Consider the following 19,236-nt stretch of genomic DNA (forward strand, 5'->3'; position numbering starts at 1 on the left):
AATTTTCGATTTTTTTCATTTCTAAATTTTTTGTCATTTGTCTTTAATTTTGTATATTCTCTTTAATTTTTATTTTCTAAAATTTTTTAACCTCACTCTAAATTTTTAGTTTTCATCTCATTTATTTCTCTGTTTAAAATTTTTGATTCTCACTCTCTAAAATTTTTTTTGGTCCTCTCTAACTTTCCTCTCTCTATAACTTTTGTCAAATTATTTCTTTAAATTTCAAATATTAACCATTGAAAATCACTTTTAAATATCTAAAAATCACTTGAAAAATTGTCTATCAAAACGTTAAAACAATCATATAAAAGTATCTTTAACAAAATCAAATATCACTATATATGGCTAAAATCACCCATTCTAAAATCGTTCTCAAACAGACCCTTACATTGGTTCTATTTCAGTATCTAAGTTTTCAAAATATGTATTGATTTAGTCCTTGAACTTTGAAAAAAATAACAATTCTAGTCATTGTTATTATTTTACATTTTATTAAGTTATTATGTTTAAATATTTGGACTTAATTATAATTTAACATGTTGTGACTGAGTGAATATATTAAAAAATAATAATTTAAAAGCAGAATTTTAGAGGATAATGCGGGCTTCACAAAATTGGAGAGAACTGAACGGATAAAATACAGACACAATTATTATAGCGGGACATTGCAAAGAATTAGTGATTTTTGGGATATTTTGTAAATAAAGAGATATAATCAAATTAAGAAATATGACATAATCCTAAATTGATTAGAAACTCTTTTATTTAATTTATTTTCTTTTAAACAAGATTTTCTCAATTAGTTAAGAATTACAGATAATTCTTTTATAGGAGAGGATAAATTTAATCTCTACAAATAGAGGAGCCTTATTCGAAGATCCATCATCTCAATTCCAACAACAATCCTCATAAATCAAAGCTTCTAACTTACCATGAGTGGCTGTGCTTTAATTCTTCCAATTCAAGGGTGATTCAAATCCGATTGTAAGCTTAGGAAGCTAGAGTTAGATAGTGATTTCTTATTTTTTTCAAGTATTCTTTGTTTCTTGTTCTTATTGTTTATAAATAGTGTATATTAGTTAAATTGATGCTTTAATTCATATTAATTGTTCTACTACTACCCATGAGTTTGTGATTTGTAATTTTCATGCATGATTGAGTTAAGTAGCATGAAGTTGGCTTGTGTGTGTGTATTGACATGAACGCTATCGTACCCAGTTGATTAATTAATAAGATTTGATTTTGATGTTGGGTCTAAATTAATCAAATTAGGAGAATTAAAACTTACCACGGCTGTTCCAAGTAATCAGACTAAGTTCTTGAATTAAGAAATCAATCTTGTGTGAAGCCTATTATCAATATTACAATCGGATGAAAATCCTACATTTGGATTGGAAGTTTGGTAAGATTGACTTTCGTTTCCCTTTTACTTTGTCTTTTTTAAATTTCAAAATTCAAATTTGTTGTAAAAAGGATTGGAATTGGATAGAGTAAGACGCATCTAAAATTGATTTGAGAAGAAGTAGGGAGGAAAGAAGAAGAAAATGACACAATGATTTTACATGGAAAACCCATAAACAAATTAGGGTAAAAACCACGGGCAAGGAAGAAGAAATCCACTCAATAAAAAGTAAGAGTTACAAACATTCTTTCTTATGGAGAACAAAATCTCTCAAAAGAAGAAACACTCTCTATCTTTGTCTCACCAAGCCTCACACTCACACTTTAGCTCACTTGGAATTGGAAAATTTTTTTTGGGAAGGTTTGCCAAGCATGTGTGTCCTCCTATTTATAGTCCATCCATACTTGCTCATCAAGTAAAATTCTATGGCTATAATTATGTCACATACTAACCTTGGATAGATGATGATCTAGTGACCACAATTTTGCCACATATTGTACTCTAGTAGCTTCTAGTTTCTTCAATTATTCAATGAAGCTTCTTGAGCAGTTTACTTATCCTAGTGGCTTTTAAAGATTTCTATCTCCAAGGAGGCTTCTTGAGCAAGATTTGGCAAACCACTTAACCTAGTGGTTTCTAGAGACTTCTTAAGAATACTTGGGAAATATTATTTAACAATCTCCCACTTGGAAATTTGATTGATAATCAATCACATCTCCACACCATTCTCTCTACCTTGCCACCTTCATGTTGCTTATGTTTCGGCTAGACCATTTGAAGATCGACACCAATTGAACTTGTCAACATTGACTGCCTTTGTTAAGTAGTTTGCTAGGTTTTCTTTTGTGTGAATTTTGTGCAAGTCCACTATTCCTTCCTTCACTTTCTCACGAACGAAATGATATTGCACTCAGATATGTTTTGACTTGGAATGGAAAGATGGATACCTTGCAAGATATAAGGCACTCTGACTGTCACAAAACAGAGAAATATTCTTCTGTTTACGCCCGAGTTCCTCCAATAGCATTTTCAACCAAACCGCTTCTTTACTAGCTTGTGTAGCTGCAACAAATACTCTGATTCTATTGTTGACGTAGCCACAACTGACTGCAATTTTGAAACCCAGCTTACAGCTCCGCTAGCAAGAGTGAACACATATCCAGTGGTGGATTTGCTTTTATCACGATCACCTGCATAATCTGAGTCAACATATCCTCTAACAATAAAGTCTGATCCTCCATAACACAATGCAACATCATCAGATCCTTTGATGTATCTAAGGATCCTTTTAACAACTTTCCAATGCTCTCGACCTGGATGCGCCATATACCGACTAACTACTCCTACTACATGTGCAATGTCTGGTCTGGTACAAATCATGGCTTCCCACTACTGATGCATACGATACTTCAGACATCTTCCTCCTCTCTGCTTCACTGTTTGGGTTCATACTAGAGGATAACTTGAAATTAACAGGAAGAGGGGTAAAGATTGGCTTACAGTCTTGCATGTTGAAGCGTCGCAAGACTTTCTTCAAATAATTTTTCTATGATAGCCAAATCTTCTTGTTATTTCTGTTTTGGTGAATTTACATCCCCAGAATCTTGTTTGTTGGCCCCAAGTCCTTCATTTCAAACTCCCTAGCCAATTGAGCCTTCAATTCTTCGATACGATCTTTGTTGGGGCCTACGACCAACATGTCATCAACGTACCACAGGAAGACAATATAGTCTTTTTCACTAAACCTCTTGAAATATGCACAAGGGTCTGCATTAAGTCTGTTGTATCCAAGGCTCACGATGAAGGAATCAAATCTCTTGTACCAACAGCTCGGCGCCTGTTTAAGACCGTATAGAGATTTGTTCAACCTGCAAACAAAGTTCTCTTTTCCTTTTACTTCAAAGCCTTCTGGTTGGAGCATATAAATTTCTTCTTTGAGATCTCCATGGATATATTACCAGCTGTAGATCAAATGTAGGACATATTACCAGGACTATTCTAACCATAGTCAGTCGAACTACCGGAGAAAATATCTCATTGAAGTCAATATCTTCTTTCTGAGCATATCCTTTCACCACCAATCTCGCACGATACCGCTCCACTCGGTCATCGTCGTTGTGCTTGATCTTATACACCCACTTGTTGCCAATGGGTTTTCGTGGTAGCGTTACATGTTCCTAAGTCTTGTTCTTATGGAGAGCTTCTGTTTCTTCCTGAATTGTTGTCATCCACTGAGCATCATCTGAAATAGTCATTGCTTTTAGGAGAGTTAGTGGCTCTCCATCCTCGATTAGAAGACAGTATGCAACATTACTCTCCATAATGTAATCAAATTGCCAACTAGGTGGTTTTGTTAGCCTACCTGATCGACGAGTCTCTGGTACTTGTGATTTTTATGGGTTCCTAGATCTCGTGCGCTGGTTCAACTTCAGAAGAGTCCTCTTCAAATTCTTTCTCCACGTGTACTATTATAGTCTCTGAACTTTTATTTACAGTGCTATCATCTTCTACAACTTGTCTCTTGTCCTCCATAAAGACCACATCCTTACTGATGATAACCTTGTGGGTAGTGGGATCCTACAGATGATACCCCTTCACACCATCAGCATACCCCAAGAATAAACATTTCCTGGATTTTGGATCCAGCTTTGTAGTTTCTTGGGCATTGTAAATCACGTACACCGGACTTCCAAATGTATGAAGGCTTGAATAATCAGCGGGCTTGCCTGTCCACATCTGCGTCGGTGTCTTCAGCTCAATTGCGGTTGATGGAGCACGATTCACTACATAATAGGCGGTATTAACTGCTTTTGCCCAGAAAGCTTTGTCTAAGCCTGCAGCTGCTAACATCGCAGTTGTCCTCTCTAACAATGTTATGTTCATCCGCTCTGCTACTCCATTTTGCTGAGGAGTGTAAGCCATAGTGAACTGCCTCTCGGTGCCTTCCTGATTGCAGAAATCCGCAAACTCATTGCTTGTATATTCTCCTCCATTATATGTCCGCAAACACTTCATCTTCTTGCCAGATTGAAGTTCTACCGGCGCTTTGAACACTTTGAAGACTGTACTCACATTTGCCTTCCTCTTGATAGGATACACCCAACATCTTTTGGAGTAATCATCTATAAAAGGCACGGAGTACCCTACTCCTCCTAGAGATGTAACCGGTGCTTGCCATACATCAGAGTGAATCAATTCTAGAATCTCTTTACTTCTAAAATTTGATGTGTTGAACTTTAACTTGTCCTGCTTACTTGTAACACAATACTCACAAAAGGGTAGAGATACCTTAATCAGCCCTGGGAGTAGATTCTGCTCTGCAAGAACTTTCATTCATTGTTCGAACATGTGTCCAAGTTTCTGGTGCCAGATCATCGAGAGCTTTTCACTTGGTGCCAGATCATCGAGAGCTTTTCACTTGGACTCTTTGAGGCAATTGGTGCTTCTCCTTCTTGCAAAGTCTCTCTCTCCAACATGTACAAGTTTGTAGCCACCTTTTTTCCCTTCATAAGTGTAAGCGCACCTCACATCACCTTTATAATACTTTTCTCCCCAATCACCTTGCAATCAAGGTTATCTAGTTGACCTACCGAGAGGAAGTTCTTTGTCAGACCTTCTACATGTTGCACTTTTTGAATTGTGCGAACTGTATTGTCATGGAACTTCAACTTGATAGTTCCAATACTGACAATCTTCAAGGCGTGATCGTCACAGCTAAACACAAATTGTCCAAAGACAGGTTCATAATGATGGAACCATTCTCGTTGAGAGGTCATGTGATAAATGGCTCATAAGTCGATGAACCACACGTCAGCTAAACTATTTCTGCCTCCAACCGTTGTCGCTGCATCACAACACAAGATATCACCTTCATTTGAAGTGCTTGCTACATTTCTTTGAGGATTGAAATCTTTCTTATTTAGACTCCAACAATCCTTCTTCAGATGTTCCTTTTTGCCACAATGGTAGCACTTTATGTTCTTCTTACTTCTTAATTTTGCCCTTTCCTTGATTTTGGCTCCCATTTGAGCCAAGTTCCGTTGATCTACCTCTTGTCACCACTAGAGCCTCTGCTTGTTGCGAACTCGCCAACTTATCTACTTTGTTTCTACGCCGATTTTCCTCTTCCAGGACAGTAGCTCCAATATCTTCAAAGTTTAAATAGTCGGTGAGAACATTATTTGTCAAGTTGATGACGAGTTGATCATACGAATCAGGAAGACTTTGAAGTAGAAGTTCAGCACATTCATTTGGCTCTATTTTACAACCCAATGATGTGAGTTGAGAAAATAGAGTATTCAACGTGTTGATGTGCTCCGTCATTGGAGTAGATTCTGACATCCGAAGAGTATACAATATCCTCTTAAGGAAAATCTTGTTGTGAAGTGATCTGGTCTCGTACAACTTTTCGAGATGATCCCAAATCTCATTCGTAGTTTTCTTCCCCTCTATGCTTGACAACACTTTATCTGCTAGAGCCAGATGAAGATTTGCAACAGCATTCCCCTCCATCTTATTCCACTTATCATCTGTGACATCCGCCGACCTTGCACTGATGGCTGCAAGGCAATTATCTTTTCTCAAGATAACCTTCATCTTCATCTTCCACAACGAGAAATTAGTCCCGTTGAATTTCTCAATCTCGTACTTTGTTGCCATTACTTCTATCACAAACTGTAGACAATCCTTCGCGCCTTTTAATTAAGGTGAAAGATATCTAACTTATTTTCTGATGTGGAAGATCCACTATTAATGGCAACCACAGAGCAAACGATAAGTAGATATTAACACCCAAAACTAGGCTCTCATACCACTTGTTGTAAAAAATATTGGAATTGGATAGAGTAAGACGTAGCTAAAATTGATTTGAGAAGAAGTAGAGAGGAAAGAAGAAGAAAATGACACAGTGATTTTACGTGGAAAACCCCTAAACGAATTGGGGTAGAAACCACAGGCAAGGAAGAAGAAATCCACTCAATAAAGTAGGAGTTACAAACTTTTTTCTTATGGAGAACAAAATCTCTCAAAAGAAGAAACACTCTCTATCTTTATCTAACCAAGCCTCACACTCACACTTTAACTCACTTGGAATTGGAGAATTTTTTTTGGGATGGTTTGTCAAGCATGGGTATCCTCCTATTTATAGTCCATCCATACTTGCTCATCAAGCAAAATTCTATGGCTATAATTATGTCACATACTAACCTTGGATACATCATGATCTAGTGGCCATAATTTTGCCACATATTACTCTAGTAGCTTCTAGTTTCTTCAATTATCTAATGAAGCTTCTTCAGCAAGCTTACTTATCCTAGTGGCTTTTAGATATTTCTATCTCCAAGGAGGCTTCTTGAGCAAGATTTGGCAAACCACTTAACCTAGTGATTTCTAGAGACTTCTTGAGACTTCTTGAGCATACTTGGGAAATATTATTTAACAAAATTCAAACCCCCCCCCCCCCCCCCCCCCCAAAAAAAAACTTCTAGAGCCAAACAAAGAGCTAGGAAACTGAAAATGGTGGCCAACATAATCAAAGAGATAAAAAGAATACACAAACTCTATTTAATAATAAGGAAATCGTTTGCAATATGCATGGTTCACAGTTTATAGCTTGCAATTCTCCTCAAACGAGGGTTTCATCAATTCTCATGCAAGCAATAGTTAGCAACAGATGAAGCTCAGGCTACTTCTGAAAACTAGTGAGTTTTCTCCTCCCTTCATCAGCTCACAACAAAAAATGGGTATCTCTCATTTGTCTCTTTTTTCAGTGTTCGAACAATGTTTAAATGATGAAGAGTTTTCCAAATCCAATATTTTTTCTAACACAAAAACTTTTCAAACACTAAAGAATTTAGACACTTCCTTTTTGTTTAAACAATTTTTATAGTTTTGAGACTCGTGGACTGGCTACTAGACCTGTAGCTTAAGACGCACTTTCACAACCCTCCACTACAGTCACTTATAAATATTTCTAAGTAATTGACCAATCATAATATATCGAGAATGAGTTGCATGAAGTTATATTAGATTATGTGGTTATTACTATTGAGATCGCTAAAAAGCCACTCATAACCTACTGCTAGCAGAGTATCATCTACCCCTTAAATTAGAACACCAAACATTCTTGGCGACCCGAAATCTTAATTTTGATTTATCTGTTGTAGGTGAAGTAAAGAAATTACATCTAAATGAGCTTGATGAACTTAGGCATTTTTCTTATGAGAATGCTAAATTATATAAAGAACAAATAAATAAATGGGATAAAATTCGGTCCAAGGAATTAAGCCCTGGTTATTTAGTTTTATTGTTTAATTCTTGTCTCAAACTATTTCCAGATAAAATAAAATCAAGGTTGTTGTGCCCGTTTACAATTGGAAATGTATACCCACGTGGAGCGATTGATTTAAGGGATGTAAAAGGTAGAATCTTTAAAGTGACTTCCCAAAAAGTGAAAAGATACTTTGGAGAACAAATTGGCAGAGGTAAAACCTCTGTGTTACTTCGTGATTAATGACAGAATGGTAAGAATAGTCCCTCAATTACAGTCACATTGGTATTCGAGGAAATTTTTGTCTAAACTATTTCATTATTTTAGTTCAAGGGTTAAGACATCTATCTCTGATCAAGAGTTCAGTACTAGACATTTATTTTAAAACACAATAATTATTTTTGCATTTCTTTGTTATTTGTAAAAGTTCTAATGGTGTTCAACATAAAATATGTGCTCACCAATCAGTATTTTTCTTGAAAAAAACATGACCCATGCAAGTCTCGAATCTGCGACTTTGACGTTATTAGCACGACGTTTTAACCAACTGAAATAATAGTCTAATTGTTTATGAAGAGTAAATAACACAAACACAAATAATACTTCATATGCATTTACATTGTTAAGCACATAATTAAAATGTTAAATAAGTGAACCGTTCCATTTTATTCACATTGAAAATATCCTTGTCTATTACTATTATTTAATGAAACATATATTATTAGCATGATGCTAGTCAGTTATTAGTGGTACAAAAAGTAATTACGAATTCATATTAAACCAAATAGTACATCAACATGTAAAAAGAGTAGGAGGGACATAAAATTTAGGCTCTCTACTCTCCTTGAGAGTTTTGTAGGGACTCGGAAATTGGTGGTGCTGGTTTCAGGGATAGCTTGGTCTGTCGGAAGTTCCTTTTCTCTAAAGGAAGGGTAACAGGTGAACATGGCGAAGGATTTCATTAGCTGACATGTTTATACAAGAGTTTGCACAACGGTTCTTCATGAATCAAGCTCGAACCCGGTCTCCGGTTCCGACCTGAACACTAGAGTGGACCTGCACAAGAGGGTAAGCACTCCGACGCTCAAGTCAGTATAGATCGGACTCCGTATTTAGTTCGAGGTGAGATTCGATACCTGAGCGTGAAATGAAGTCCTCTATTTATAGGTGATGGATCCGACAGTACACACGACTGGCGGTTATATGTCTTTTCTCATGTCGAACCTGTCGGGTTCCAAGTAGGTCGAACTCAAGCCAGGTCGAACCTTGACGCCCATACTTAGGCTTTTATAATGGGCGAACCCGGTCTACTCGGCAGGGCCGAGGTGGACCTAGGCAATTTAAATTCAATTCTTCAAACACCAGTAGAGGTCCTCCACGTGTCCTGGGTGTATTTTACCCCCAAACATTGGCCCCCTCTCTGTCAGGTTCGATCTCGACCTGGCAGAGAAGTTCATCCGAATCCATTCTGGACACGTGGCGACTTTTCATTTGTACACGGAATATGACCGTTGCGGAAGACGTTTCGATCTGCCAGGTTGTCGGAGCACTCAAGTATTCCGTCGTTGCGGATCTCGAAAAGATCCTACCCGCTCGTTGATTACACGTGTACGACGTAGAGGTTTTTCCGATTAGCTATAAATAGTCTCGAAACTTCAGGTCAAACCTTACGTTCCCTGAATTTCTGGAGTTCGATCTGAATCCAGCTCGAACCTTCTGTAGGTCAGTCATTTTCGCTTTACTTCTTTTTCCAAATATGGTGGTTTTCTTATCTTCCCCCTCCAGTAGTGATAGCCTAAGTAGTGTAGGTCGGACCATAAGTAGTTCGCCCCCCAAACAAAGCGATTCTGGGGAGGTTTTAGCTCGTAGGTTAGAGTCTGAGCTGGAAGAAATAGAGAACTTTAGGTTCTCAGATGATGGAGAGGATAGTGATACCTCCAACTCGGGCCAGGGTTTGGAGTACCCTTCAAAGATGCCCGAACACTATCTCGGACCCCTCCGTAGGGGGTTTAAAATTCCGACTGATATCCTTCTTAGGATTCCGGAGGAAGGGGAAAGAGCTGACAATCCTCCAGAGGGATGGGTCACTCTTTATTTGAAGATGTTTGAGTACGGCCTCAGACTTCTTTTCCACCCTTTTGCTCAAGAGTTCCTCAACCGAACTGGTTTGGTGCCGGCACAAGTGGCCCCCAATGGGTGGGGTGTCATTTTTGCCCTAGCCATCCTTTTTTGGTTGCGAGCTCGGGATGAGAACGAGGCCGAGCTACTAAGTGTCGAGCAACTTCTTGGATGCTTCGAAGCCAAAAGGATAGCTAAAAAGCCTGGTCGGTACTACATGTGCGCAAGGAAAGGCGCAGGTGGTATAGTTAAGGGGCCGACCTCCATCAAAGGATGGGTAGGTAAGTGGTTCTTTGCCTCTGGAGAGTGGCTGGCAAAGGACGAGTCTGGTCGTGCCTTCTTTGATGTTCCCACTAGGTTTGGGAACTTAGGTATGGAGTCTTTCTTGTTTCTTTTCCTTCTAATTTCTTGCCTTTCACATCTAACTCGAACTTTTGTTTGTTTTGTGCAGTATCGATCAAACCGATTCCCGAGCTTACTCAAACCACCTTCTATACCCTCAAACATTACAAGGATCACTTCCCCAGGGGCCGGAAGGTCGGAACCTTGTCATCGACAATCTACTCTTGGAGTCGGGGCTACTGGACTACAACCCTTTGGTTCGTCCAATTGAAGCTTCAAGGCCGAACTCCGAGCTCGGTAAGTCGTGTTCGATCTTGTCATTAATCTTAACTTTCCTTTGATCTCTAACTTTCTGCTTGTTTATTTTGTAGCAATGGTGTGCGGATTCACTGGAAGTGTGAAGCGCAAGTCCAAGGGCCGTGCTCACGCCCTCAAGACCGTGGTGGGTACGGAATCGGTGACGCCTACCTTGCCGCGGACTGAGGCCCATGGTAACTTTGGGCCATCTTCTGAAGTCCCCACCCCCGTGATCGAGCTAGACCTATCTGGGGATCGATTTGGAGAGAAGCGTCTAAGGGAGGAGTCCGAGGCGCTTGACATATCTCCCCTGAACGAGGTGAGGGGAGAATCTCCTTTGTGGAGGAGAAGAAAGAAGAAGAAGACTTCCTCCTCCTCGGAGGCTGGGGCTCGTGAGACTCTGCCTACGAGCCATACTGATTTGGTGGATGACCCCGAAGCTCGGATGGGGGGAACATCCTATGTGAGAATACGGTTCAGGATGGAACCGTCAAGCTCCGGGGTGAAGGACCAGGTGTCCCGCATCCCGGCCATGTGCTTGGACCGTTGTCTAAGGAGAGCATCCAAGTTCGTAAGTGATCCAGGGTCCGTATTGCAGAGGACCATTGACGACGCTGCCGAAGTAAGACCTGCTTTTGCGTCTTATTATTTATTTTCTTAACTTACAGCTCGATCTAACCATCGTGTCTTTTGACTTTCCCAGGCGTTTGTTGCTTCCATTCACTCAGCGATTATGATCAAAGCTGAGCTGGATGGGAGGGAGGCTTTGACAGCAAAGGAGAAGGAGGATTCTTCTGTTGCCTTAGAGGCTGCTACCGTCTTGAAGGGCGAGCTACTAAAGGCTCGTTCTGAGGTGGATATCTTGAAGGCCGAGGTGGACGCCAAGGCTGAGCTTCTAAAGAAAGAGGGCGAGAGGCACAAGGACCATCTCAGAGCAGCCCATGCTATCACCAAAGGGCTAGAGAAGGAGAAATTCCAGCTCCTCAAGGAGAATGACGACCTTGCTCAAGCTCTTGAGGAGAAGGATGCCTTGATCGGGCGCCTTACTACTGAGCTGAAAGACACGAAGGAATGCCTCACCAATGGAGTTCTGTTAGAGGAAGCCTTCAGGCAACACCCAGACTTCGATGGGTTTGCTAAAGATTTCAGCGATGCCGGCTTCAAGTTCTTGATGAAGGGCATTGCTGCCGACATGCCTCATCTTCAGATCGATCTCAGCGATCTCAAGAAGTACTCTGAGAAGTGGGCTTCTGGGCCTAATGGTATTCTTGGCCCCCAATCACTGGTGGACAAGTATGTCAGGGAGCTGGACTCTGACTACTCCGACGTGGAGGAAGATGATGCTCCTAGCCAAGAGCCTAATGAGGTCGGCACGACGCAAGAGGAGGTTCCTTCACAGCACGGCGAATCCCAGGAGGTCAACCTTCTGGGCTCCCAGGGCGAGCTGTCCTCCCACCTCGGAAGTAGCTGAGGCTCTCTCTCTCTTTCTTTTTTTTTTTTTTATTTTTTGTAAGTTTCAGGGCAGAGCTACAAGGTATACAAGCCCTGGCTCTGTCCTTTTAATCAATGAAATTTCCATTTCTCCACTTCTGTTTGTCCTTCTACTACCTTTTCCTTAAGCTTTTTAAACTTGCTTTTGTAAGTCGGACCTCATGTATGAATAACTTCATCTCGCACCTCTAACTCGTAAATCTAAAGGATAACTCTTTTCACATCGCTCCTTTTATCCAAGGTTTGAATTTGAGAGTTTCTTTTATTGATCTTTAATATTTCTCCTCGAACTCGGAAGTCCAGAAGATAATATTAAGTAATCTTGAACTTTCTACATCTCGCCTTTAACTTAAGCGTTCAAAGGTTTGAACTTTGAGTAAGTTCAAGTTTAACACTCCCATCGCACCTCGAACTCATGGGTTTAAAGGATTGAATTTCTTGAACCTTCAACATTGCACCTTTAACTTAAGCGTTCAAAGGATTGAATTTTGGTTCGTGATTGATTTTAACATCGCACCCTGAACCCGTGGGTTTTGAGGATTGAATTTGATCAATTTTTGCCTTTACCTTACCGATTTTAAGTCTTATGGGAGTCCGTGGCCCCCATTTAATTTCAGATCGAACTCGGAATCACGAAATTAAATAACTCCGTTTATTAAAAGTTTCGTCCCTTGAAAATTTTTACAAGTCCATTTTAGGACTATTTTGACATTTCAAAGGTAATAGAGCTTCAAGTGCTCCGCGTTCCATGGATGCGCAAGCACTTTTCCTTCCAGGTCGGCCAGCATATATGTTCTGGGCCGGACTATGGCCTTAACTTCGAACGGTCCCTCCCAACTTGGATCAAGGGTGCCCACATGACTCTGAATTTTTCTTAAGACCAAATGTCCAACTCGGAAACTTCGAGGTTGAACTTAGGCATTGTAAGGTCTGGCCATTCTGTTTTGATACTCTGCTAGGCGCAGCTGAGCCATTTCCCTTTTTTCTTCTAATAAGTCCAGGTTAAGGAGCAGCTCTTCTTCGTTCTTCGCTGGCTCGTACTGCTCTATTATGTCTGTTGGTATGCCGATCTCAACTGGTACAACAGCTTCGGAGCCAAAGGCTAGCGAGAACGGAGTTTCACCAGTTGACTCTCTCGGGGTGGTCCGATACGATCATAATACTTCAGGTAGCTCCTCGACCCATCTTCCCTTTCTGGAATCCAATCTGAGCTTGAGCCCTCGTTTTATGATTTTGTTTACTGCTTGGACCTGCCCGTTGGCCTTCGGATGAGCAGGGGACGGCTGAGATGACGTATTCCCAGGTTACTGTAAAAGTCCTTGAACTTTGCATTGTCAAACTACTTTCCGTTGTCCGTTACAATAGCATTTGGTATACCAAAACGGCATACAACGTTTGCTGATATGAAAGATGTGACTCTAGACTCCGTGATATGGGATAGTGCCTCGGCCTAGGCCCACTTGGTGAAGTAGTCCACAGCGACAACAGCGAACTTGGTTTGTCCTTTGCCCAAGGGAAAAGGACCTATGATATCTACCCCCACTGCACGAATGGCCATGGGACCGAGATGGGGGTAAGCAGTTCGGGAGGTTGATGGATAATGTTTGCAAAGCGCTGGCAGTTGTCTCAAGTTTTCACAAATTGCCTTGCATCCTGTTCGACAGTGGGCAATAGTACCCTTGTGGAACCACCTTGGCCGACAACGATCTGGCGCCTGAGTGGTTTTCACACACTCCCTCACGGATTTTTCTAAGAATGTAAAGGCCTTCTTCGGGAGTCACACACTTAAGCAGAGGCAGGGAGAAGCCACGTCGGTACAACGCTCCTTCTCGGAGTGTGAACCGAGCTGCTCTCCGTGCCATCTTCTTTTGCTCCTTCGGATCTTGCGGTGGAATTCCTTTGATGAACTCCACGATTGGGTCCATCCAAGAGGATGATGGAATGTCAACCTCCATCGCATTTGGCTCCAAGATTGAAGGACTGTCCAAGATCTCGACCGGGACCGATCTAACCAGGTCGGTCTCATATGCTGATGCCAATTTGGCTAAGGCATCCGCATTGGAGGTTTCAGATCTTGGAACTTGACTCACTTCGTAAGTCCCGAACTGGGCGAGGTGCGATCTGACCTTGCTTAGATATTTTTCCATTCGGGGGGTCCTTCGTTTGGTACTCCTCCTTAATCTGATTTACAATTAATTGGGAGTCACTAAAGACCTTAATGTGGTTGGCCCCCAGTCCTTTGGCAACGCGCAGGCCTGCCAGGAGTGCTTCGTACTCGGCCTCATTATTTAAAGTCCGAAAGTTGAACCGCAGAGCATACTCAGATCGCTCACCACCTGGTGCGAGCAAGAGAATTCCTGCACCGCACCCCCTCTCATCGGAAGACCCATCCACGTAGATCGTCCATGAGAGGTCGGACTCGGTCAATTGGGACGGTGGGGTAACCTCCGCGATGAAGTTTGCCACTGCTTGTCCTTTTAACGCGGTTCTAGGTCCGAACTGGATGTCGTACTCACTTAATTCCAATGCCCAGTTCATCAGACGCCCTGACGTTTCAGGCTTAAGGAAGATATTCTTCAGGGTCAAGTTTGTAAGTACTCTAACAGTGTGCGCTTGGAAGTACGGCCTAAGTCTTTGGGCCGAGGTGACTAAAGCGAGGGCCAGTTTCTCCATTTGGGGATACCTGGTCTCGGCCTCAGTCATGGCCTTACTAGTGTAATAAACAGGACTTTGGCGAGCGCCCTCCTGCTTGATTAGAGCCGAGCTGACGGTGCTGTCCGACACTACCAGGTACAAGTAGAGCTTCTCTCCTGGTAATGGTTTTGCGAGTAGAGGTGCCGAGCAGAGATAGTTTTTCAACTGCTCTAGTGCTTGCTCACACTCTACCGTCCATTCGAACGGTCCCTTCTTCCTAAGAACCTTGAAGAAGGGGAGGCACTTGTCCGTTGATCTTGATAGGAACTTATTCAAGGCCGCAATCCTGCCATTGAGGTACTGAAGCTAGTTTAGAGTCTTGGGTGCTTCCATCTCGAGCACGACCTTTATCTTCTCTTGGTTAGCTTCAATTCCACGGTCGTTTACCATAAAACCAAGGAACTTTCCCGAGGAGACTCCAAAGGCGCACTTGGTCGGATTGAGCTTCATTTGGTACTTGCGCAATACTCCAAAGGCTTCGGTCAGATAGGAAAGATGCGACTTTGACTGCTTGCTCTTGACAAGCATGTCGTCCACATACACTTCCATATTCCGACCGATCTGCTTGGCGAAAATTTTGTTCACCATCCTTTGGTAGGTCGCACCTGCATTCTTTAGGCCAAAAGGCATCACCTTGTAGCAGTATAGACCTTGGTCTGTTATGAATGCGGTATGATCTTGGTTTGGCAAGTGCATTTTAATTTGGTTGTATCCGGAGTAGGCATCTGACTGGGCGTTTATGCTGAACGCACGCACTAAGCGTGGTAACAATTATATTGATGCAAGCGCACACCTGTCAGAGTAATATAAAATGGATGGAGTATCCAAGTATCGATCCTCAAGGACTTCTAAACAATTTCCAAACTCTAAAGTTTTAAAGAATAGTGAATGTTGGAATGAGTGATTCTTGTAAAATGGGAAGTGGTCACAAATAATGGTTTGGATTTGAGATTTGGACTTATAATGATAAAACCTAGCCCGAATTACTTCAAGTTAGCCAACAAAGAATCAAGGACATGCTAAGGACAATATGCATTTTGCTTTAGAAACCAACGACTACGCTTCTCACTTGACTTATGTCTAAGCAAGTTCAAAGTCCTAAGACATTCCCTAATATGTCTATTATGAGATATATCTTAGTTTTAGGATGGAAATAGTCGCAACCTCGGGTTAAGGTCCTATGTCTAGGCTACTTAAGCGGAACCCTTATGTCTAAGGCGCTCCTCTCCTCGGTTTAACCACTCAACAATGCAAATAAGCAACCTTTTCAGTATTGGCTTGTTAAGACTTACAGTGGCCTTCTCTAAATCCTAACTTTTTGGGAAAACATGTTGAGCAATGAATAGAAAGCAAAAACACTACTTCTTAGCAACCCTTTTTAGACATAAAAGGCTAACTATCCATAACCGGGCTAGAGACGGGAATTTAGAAAGACATATTGAAGAAAATACAGCAAGTAAAATGGTTGAATGTGGAATGCATGTGTGAAAAACAAAAGTTAACTAACGGAGAGTTTTTATCGGGATTGAGAGCTTCGCCCTTCTCTTTCAAGCAAGGGGAGTGTCACGTGCTCTTTCCTCCAAAAACACAACTCTCTTAACTAAAAATTAAGTAAAGGCAAAGATAAGATAAGCAAAGTGCTAGATTTTTATATATTTGAATAAGTAGAAAATAACTAAGTACAAATGGAAACAAAACAAAGCTCAATAAAGGAATGTAAAGTACTCGGGATTTAAAAACCAAAAGCAACTAATGAAAGCAACTCAAAAGTACTCAGAAAGCAACAAAGAAACACTAAAAATGATCAAGAGAAGGAAGCAAGGCTTGATGAATTTGGTGGAGAAGTTGCTGGAATTTATAGCTGTGCAGAATTGGTTAGGTAGGTCCTAAAACGATGGTGAATCACCCATTTCCAACTCTTTTGACTGACCAAATCGTGCTCAAACTGATAGTGGAACACTTCTTCTACACGTATGCATCGGTTGGAACCACCAAAACGCATTGGAAGACGCGTTTCATTAAGGGCAAAGTTGGAAGAAAACCAGTTTTTCTGCAGGCTTCCCAGGCGCCTGGCGCCTCCCATGTAGGTTTTTCCGTCTTTTTGCTTCTTTTGATTAATTTGCACTTCCAAATGGTCCTAAAATGTCATAAATACAATATAAGCCAACCACAAACCATAATATATGAATTTTGCATGAATTGGAACTCAAACGACCGAGAAAAATCCGAAACAAAGCTGAAACATAGTAAAAACAACATCTAAAACCTTCTTTTTACGCATGTAAACAAGCGTAATCACACCCCCAAACTTAACTTTTTGCTTGTCCTCAAGCAAAACTTAGCAACTTTAATCAGCTTTCTAACACATGGACAAGGAAAAGCAAAAGCAACCGCGATGTTCAATCATAAATTGTCTCAAGGAAAAGATGTCAAAGCCTACCATTCTATTGCCTTTGTAAGCTTAGTCACTATAAACCAAGTTTGAAATGATAAAAACTTTCTCTTTCAAAATCTTTTTTTTTTCCTTTCAAAAACAGAAAACGTTTTCAAATACCCCTAAGGAATCTGCACACTCCCTCCTTACACTAAGACTTTTACATCTGAAAGACCGGCTACTAGCCCCTAAGGTTTCCACACACTAACATCGGTTTCAACCACAGCTACTCGTAGAAAGACTTTGAAACTACAGCTAGGTCATAAGACGACGACAATGAGAAACACGAAGTCACTTATCACCATCCTTACTGCTATTTTCAAAGTCAACACCCAACCTAAAACTAAATGGGTGTCTACAGTAGGACTCGGGAATCATAAATACATTTTCTTTAACTCTCATTGTTTTTACCACTCTTTTCTTTCTAACACAAGTCTTTTCCCCACTCTTATTTTCTCTCAACAATACTTTTTTTTTTCTTTTGCAACTTTTTTTTTCTTTTTTATTTTTTTTTAGCTAAGTGCTTTTTCAACATTTTCTTTCTTTCCAACTGACTCTTTTTCAAAAGAAAATAGCATGATTTTTTAAATAAATAACACCTTATCTTTCTGAAACAACGACTGACACAACGACTGTCCCCCCCAAACTTAAGAGAGACAGTGTCCTCACTGGGAAAAGACTTTTGCATCGGATGAAAAAAAGCTTAACAGTAAAAAGGACAAGGACTTCCTATATAGGGGCAAAGAAAAAGCTTAAAGTCTGTAAAGATCAAAAAGACATAAAAGAAAATGAGTTTATCACATAAACAAAGGAAATAGCTCAAAGCTTAGTCAGGCATAGAACAGAAAACTCAACAATCTCTTATAATCATCATCGACATGAAATCACATGCACAGCACAGATGCTTCAAAATAGGCATGTGAAAAGCTAAACTAAGGTTAAGTGAAGGCATACTTTAAGTGATCAGAAAATAAACGATACTAATTTATTCATGCTTCAACTGAGCTCAAAACATAATCAATACAAAAAACATGCGTAGTAATGCTAGAATATGCAAACTACGTCATTAACCAAAAGAATAAAACACAAAAAATAGCAAAGAAAGAACCTCCCCTTCATGAAGTCGGAGGTTGTGGACTAGGATCAGTGTCGGTAGTGGAAGATGGATGACCAAGGATAGCAGCTAGTGCTGGAGGCCATGAAGGTAAAACCGCAAAATCCAATGAAGCCCTCAAGTTGTAGATATGTTGCACGACTTCTCGAACCTGATCTCGCAGCTGTTGGTTCTCCTCTCGAAGACGACGGATCTCCGATGTAGGAGACATCCCAGTACCTTCCTTTCTTTGTAACGCATGGGCGATAATACGCCGAATATTCTTCTCCTCCACAATTGGGGCATCTCTCTTAACTCGATCCTCAGGGAGCTGTACACCTTGTCGCAAGCATAAAGAAGTGACCAAACGTGGGTGATAAAGCTTACCACGTGTCCGGTGGGCACACTCATGGATACTAGTATTGATCAATTCTCCATAATTCACATCTATGCCCTTTAGCATGGCATAAACCAGCAGTGCCCTATCCTGAGTGACATGCTCATCATGCTCCGTTGGCAGAATTCTGTTTTTGACTATGTATAACCATCCTGCAGCAGCTAGGGAAACATCCTCGGGTTTTAGTCGTACCTTGCCATGAGTAGTCAAATCCCAAGTAGCCGAGGGCTTCCCAACACATGCTAGAGCCTCATCAAGCTGCGCTAGAGTCGGAGTCACTAACATCTTATTGCCCACAGCATCTCTGATATTCTCAATGTTGAAGGTGTAGTTGATCTGAGTGGCATCAAACCGTATTTCCTTCCCGCGCACTATGGCTATATGTGACTGGGGATGGACAGCAGCATAAAACTCTCTAACTAACTCCAAAGCCTCACATTGTATGGGCTGAATGAGTGGTCTCCATTCTTTGTCTCTAGCGGTCTCCCTCCAATCATCAAGCACATCTCCTAGAGTGAGATCGAATCCCAATTCTGTCATAATCTTACGGGATTTCATTAATGAAGTTCGAGTGGCTAAATTTGCCGCGTTCCATTTCGTCTCGACCTCCTCTCCCTCAGACAAGTCTAGTTCAATTGTATCAACTGGCCCAGGTGCCACTACCTTCTTCTTAGATTCAGCTGCTTTAGCTTTCGCA

The sequence above is a fragment of the Momordica charantia genome, assembly GCF_013281855.1.
Source record: "Momordica charantia cultivar OHB3-1 chromosome 9 unlocalized genomic scaffold, Mcharantia_2.0 BLBB01000009.1, whole genome shotgun sequence".
In the NCBI taxonomy this organism is placed as follows: Eukaryota; Viridiplantae; Streptophyta; class Magnoliopsida; order Cucurbitales; family Cucurbitaceae; genus Momordica; species Momordica charantia.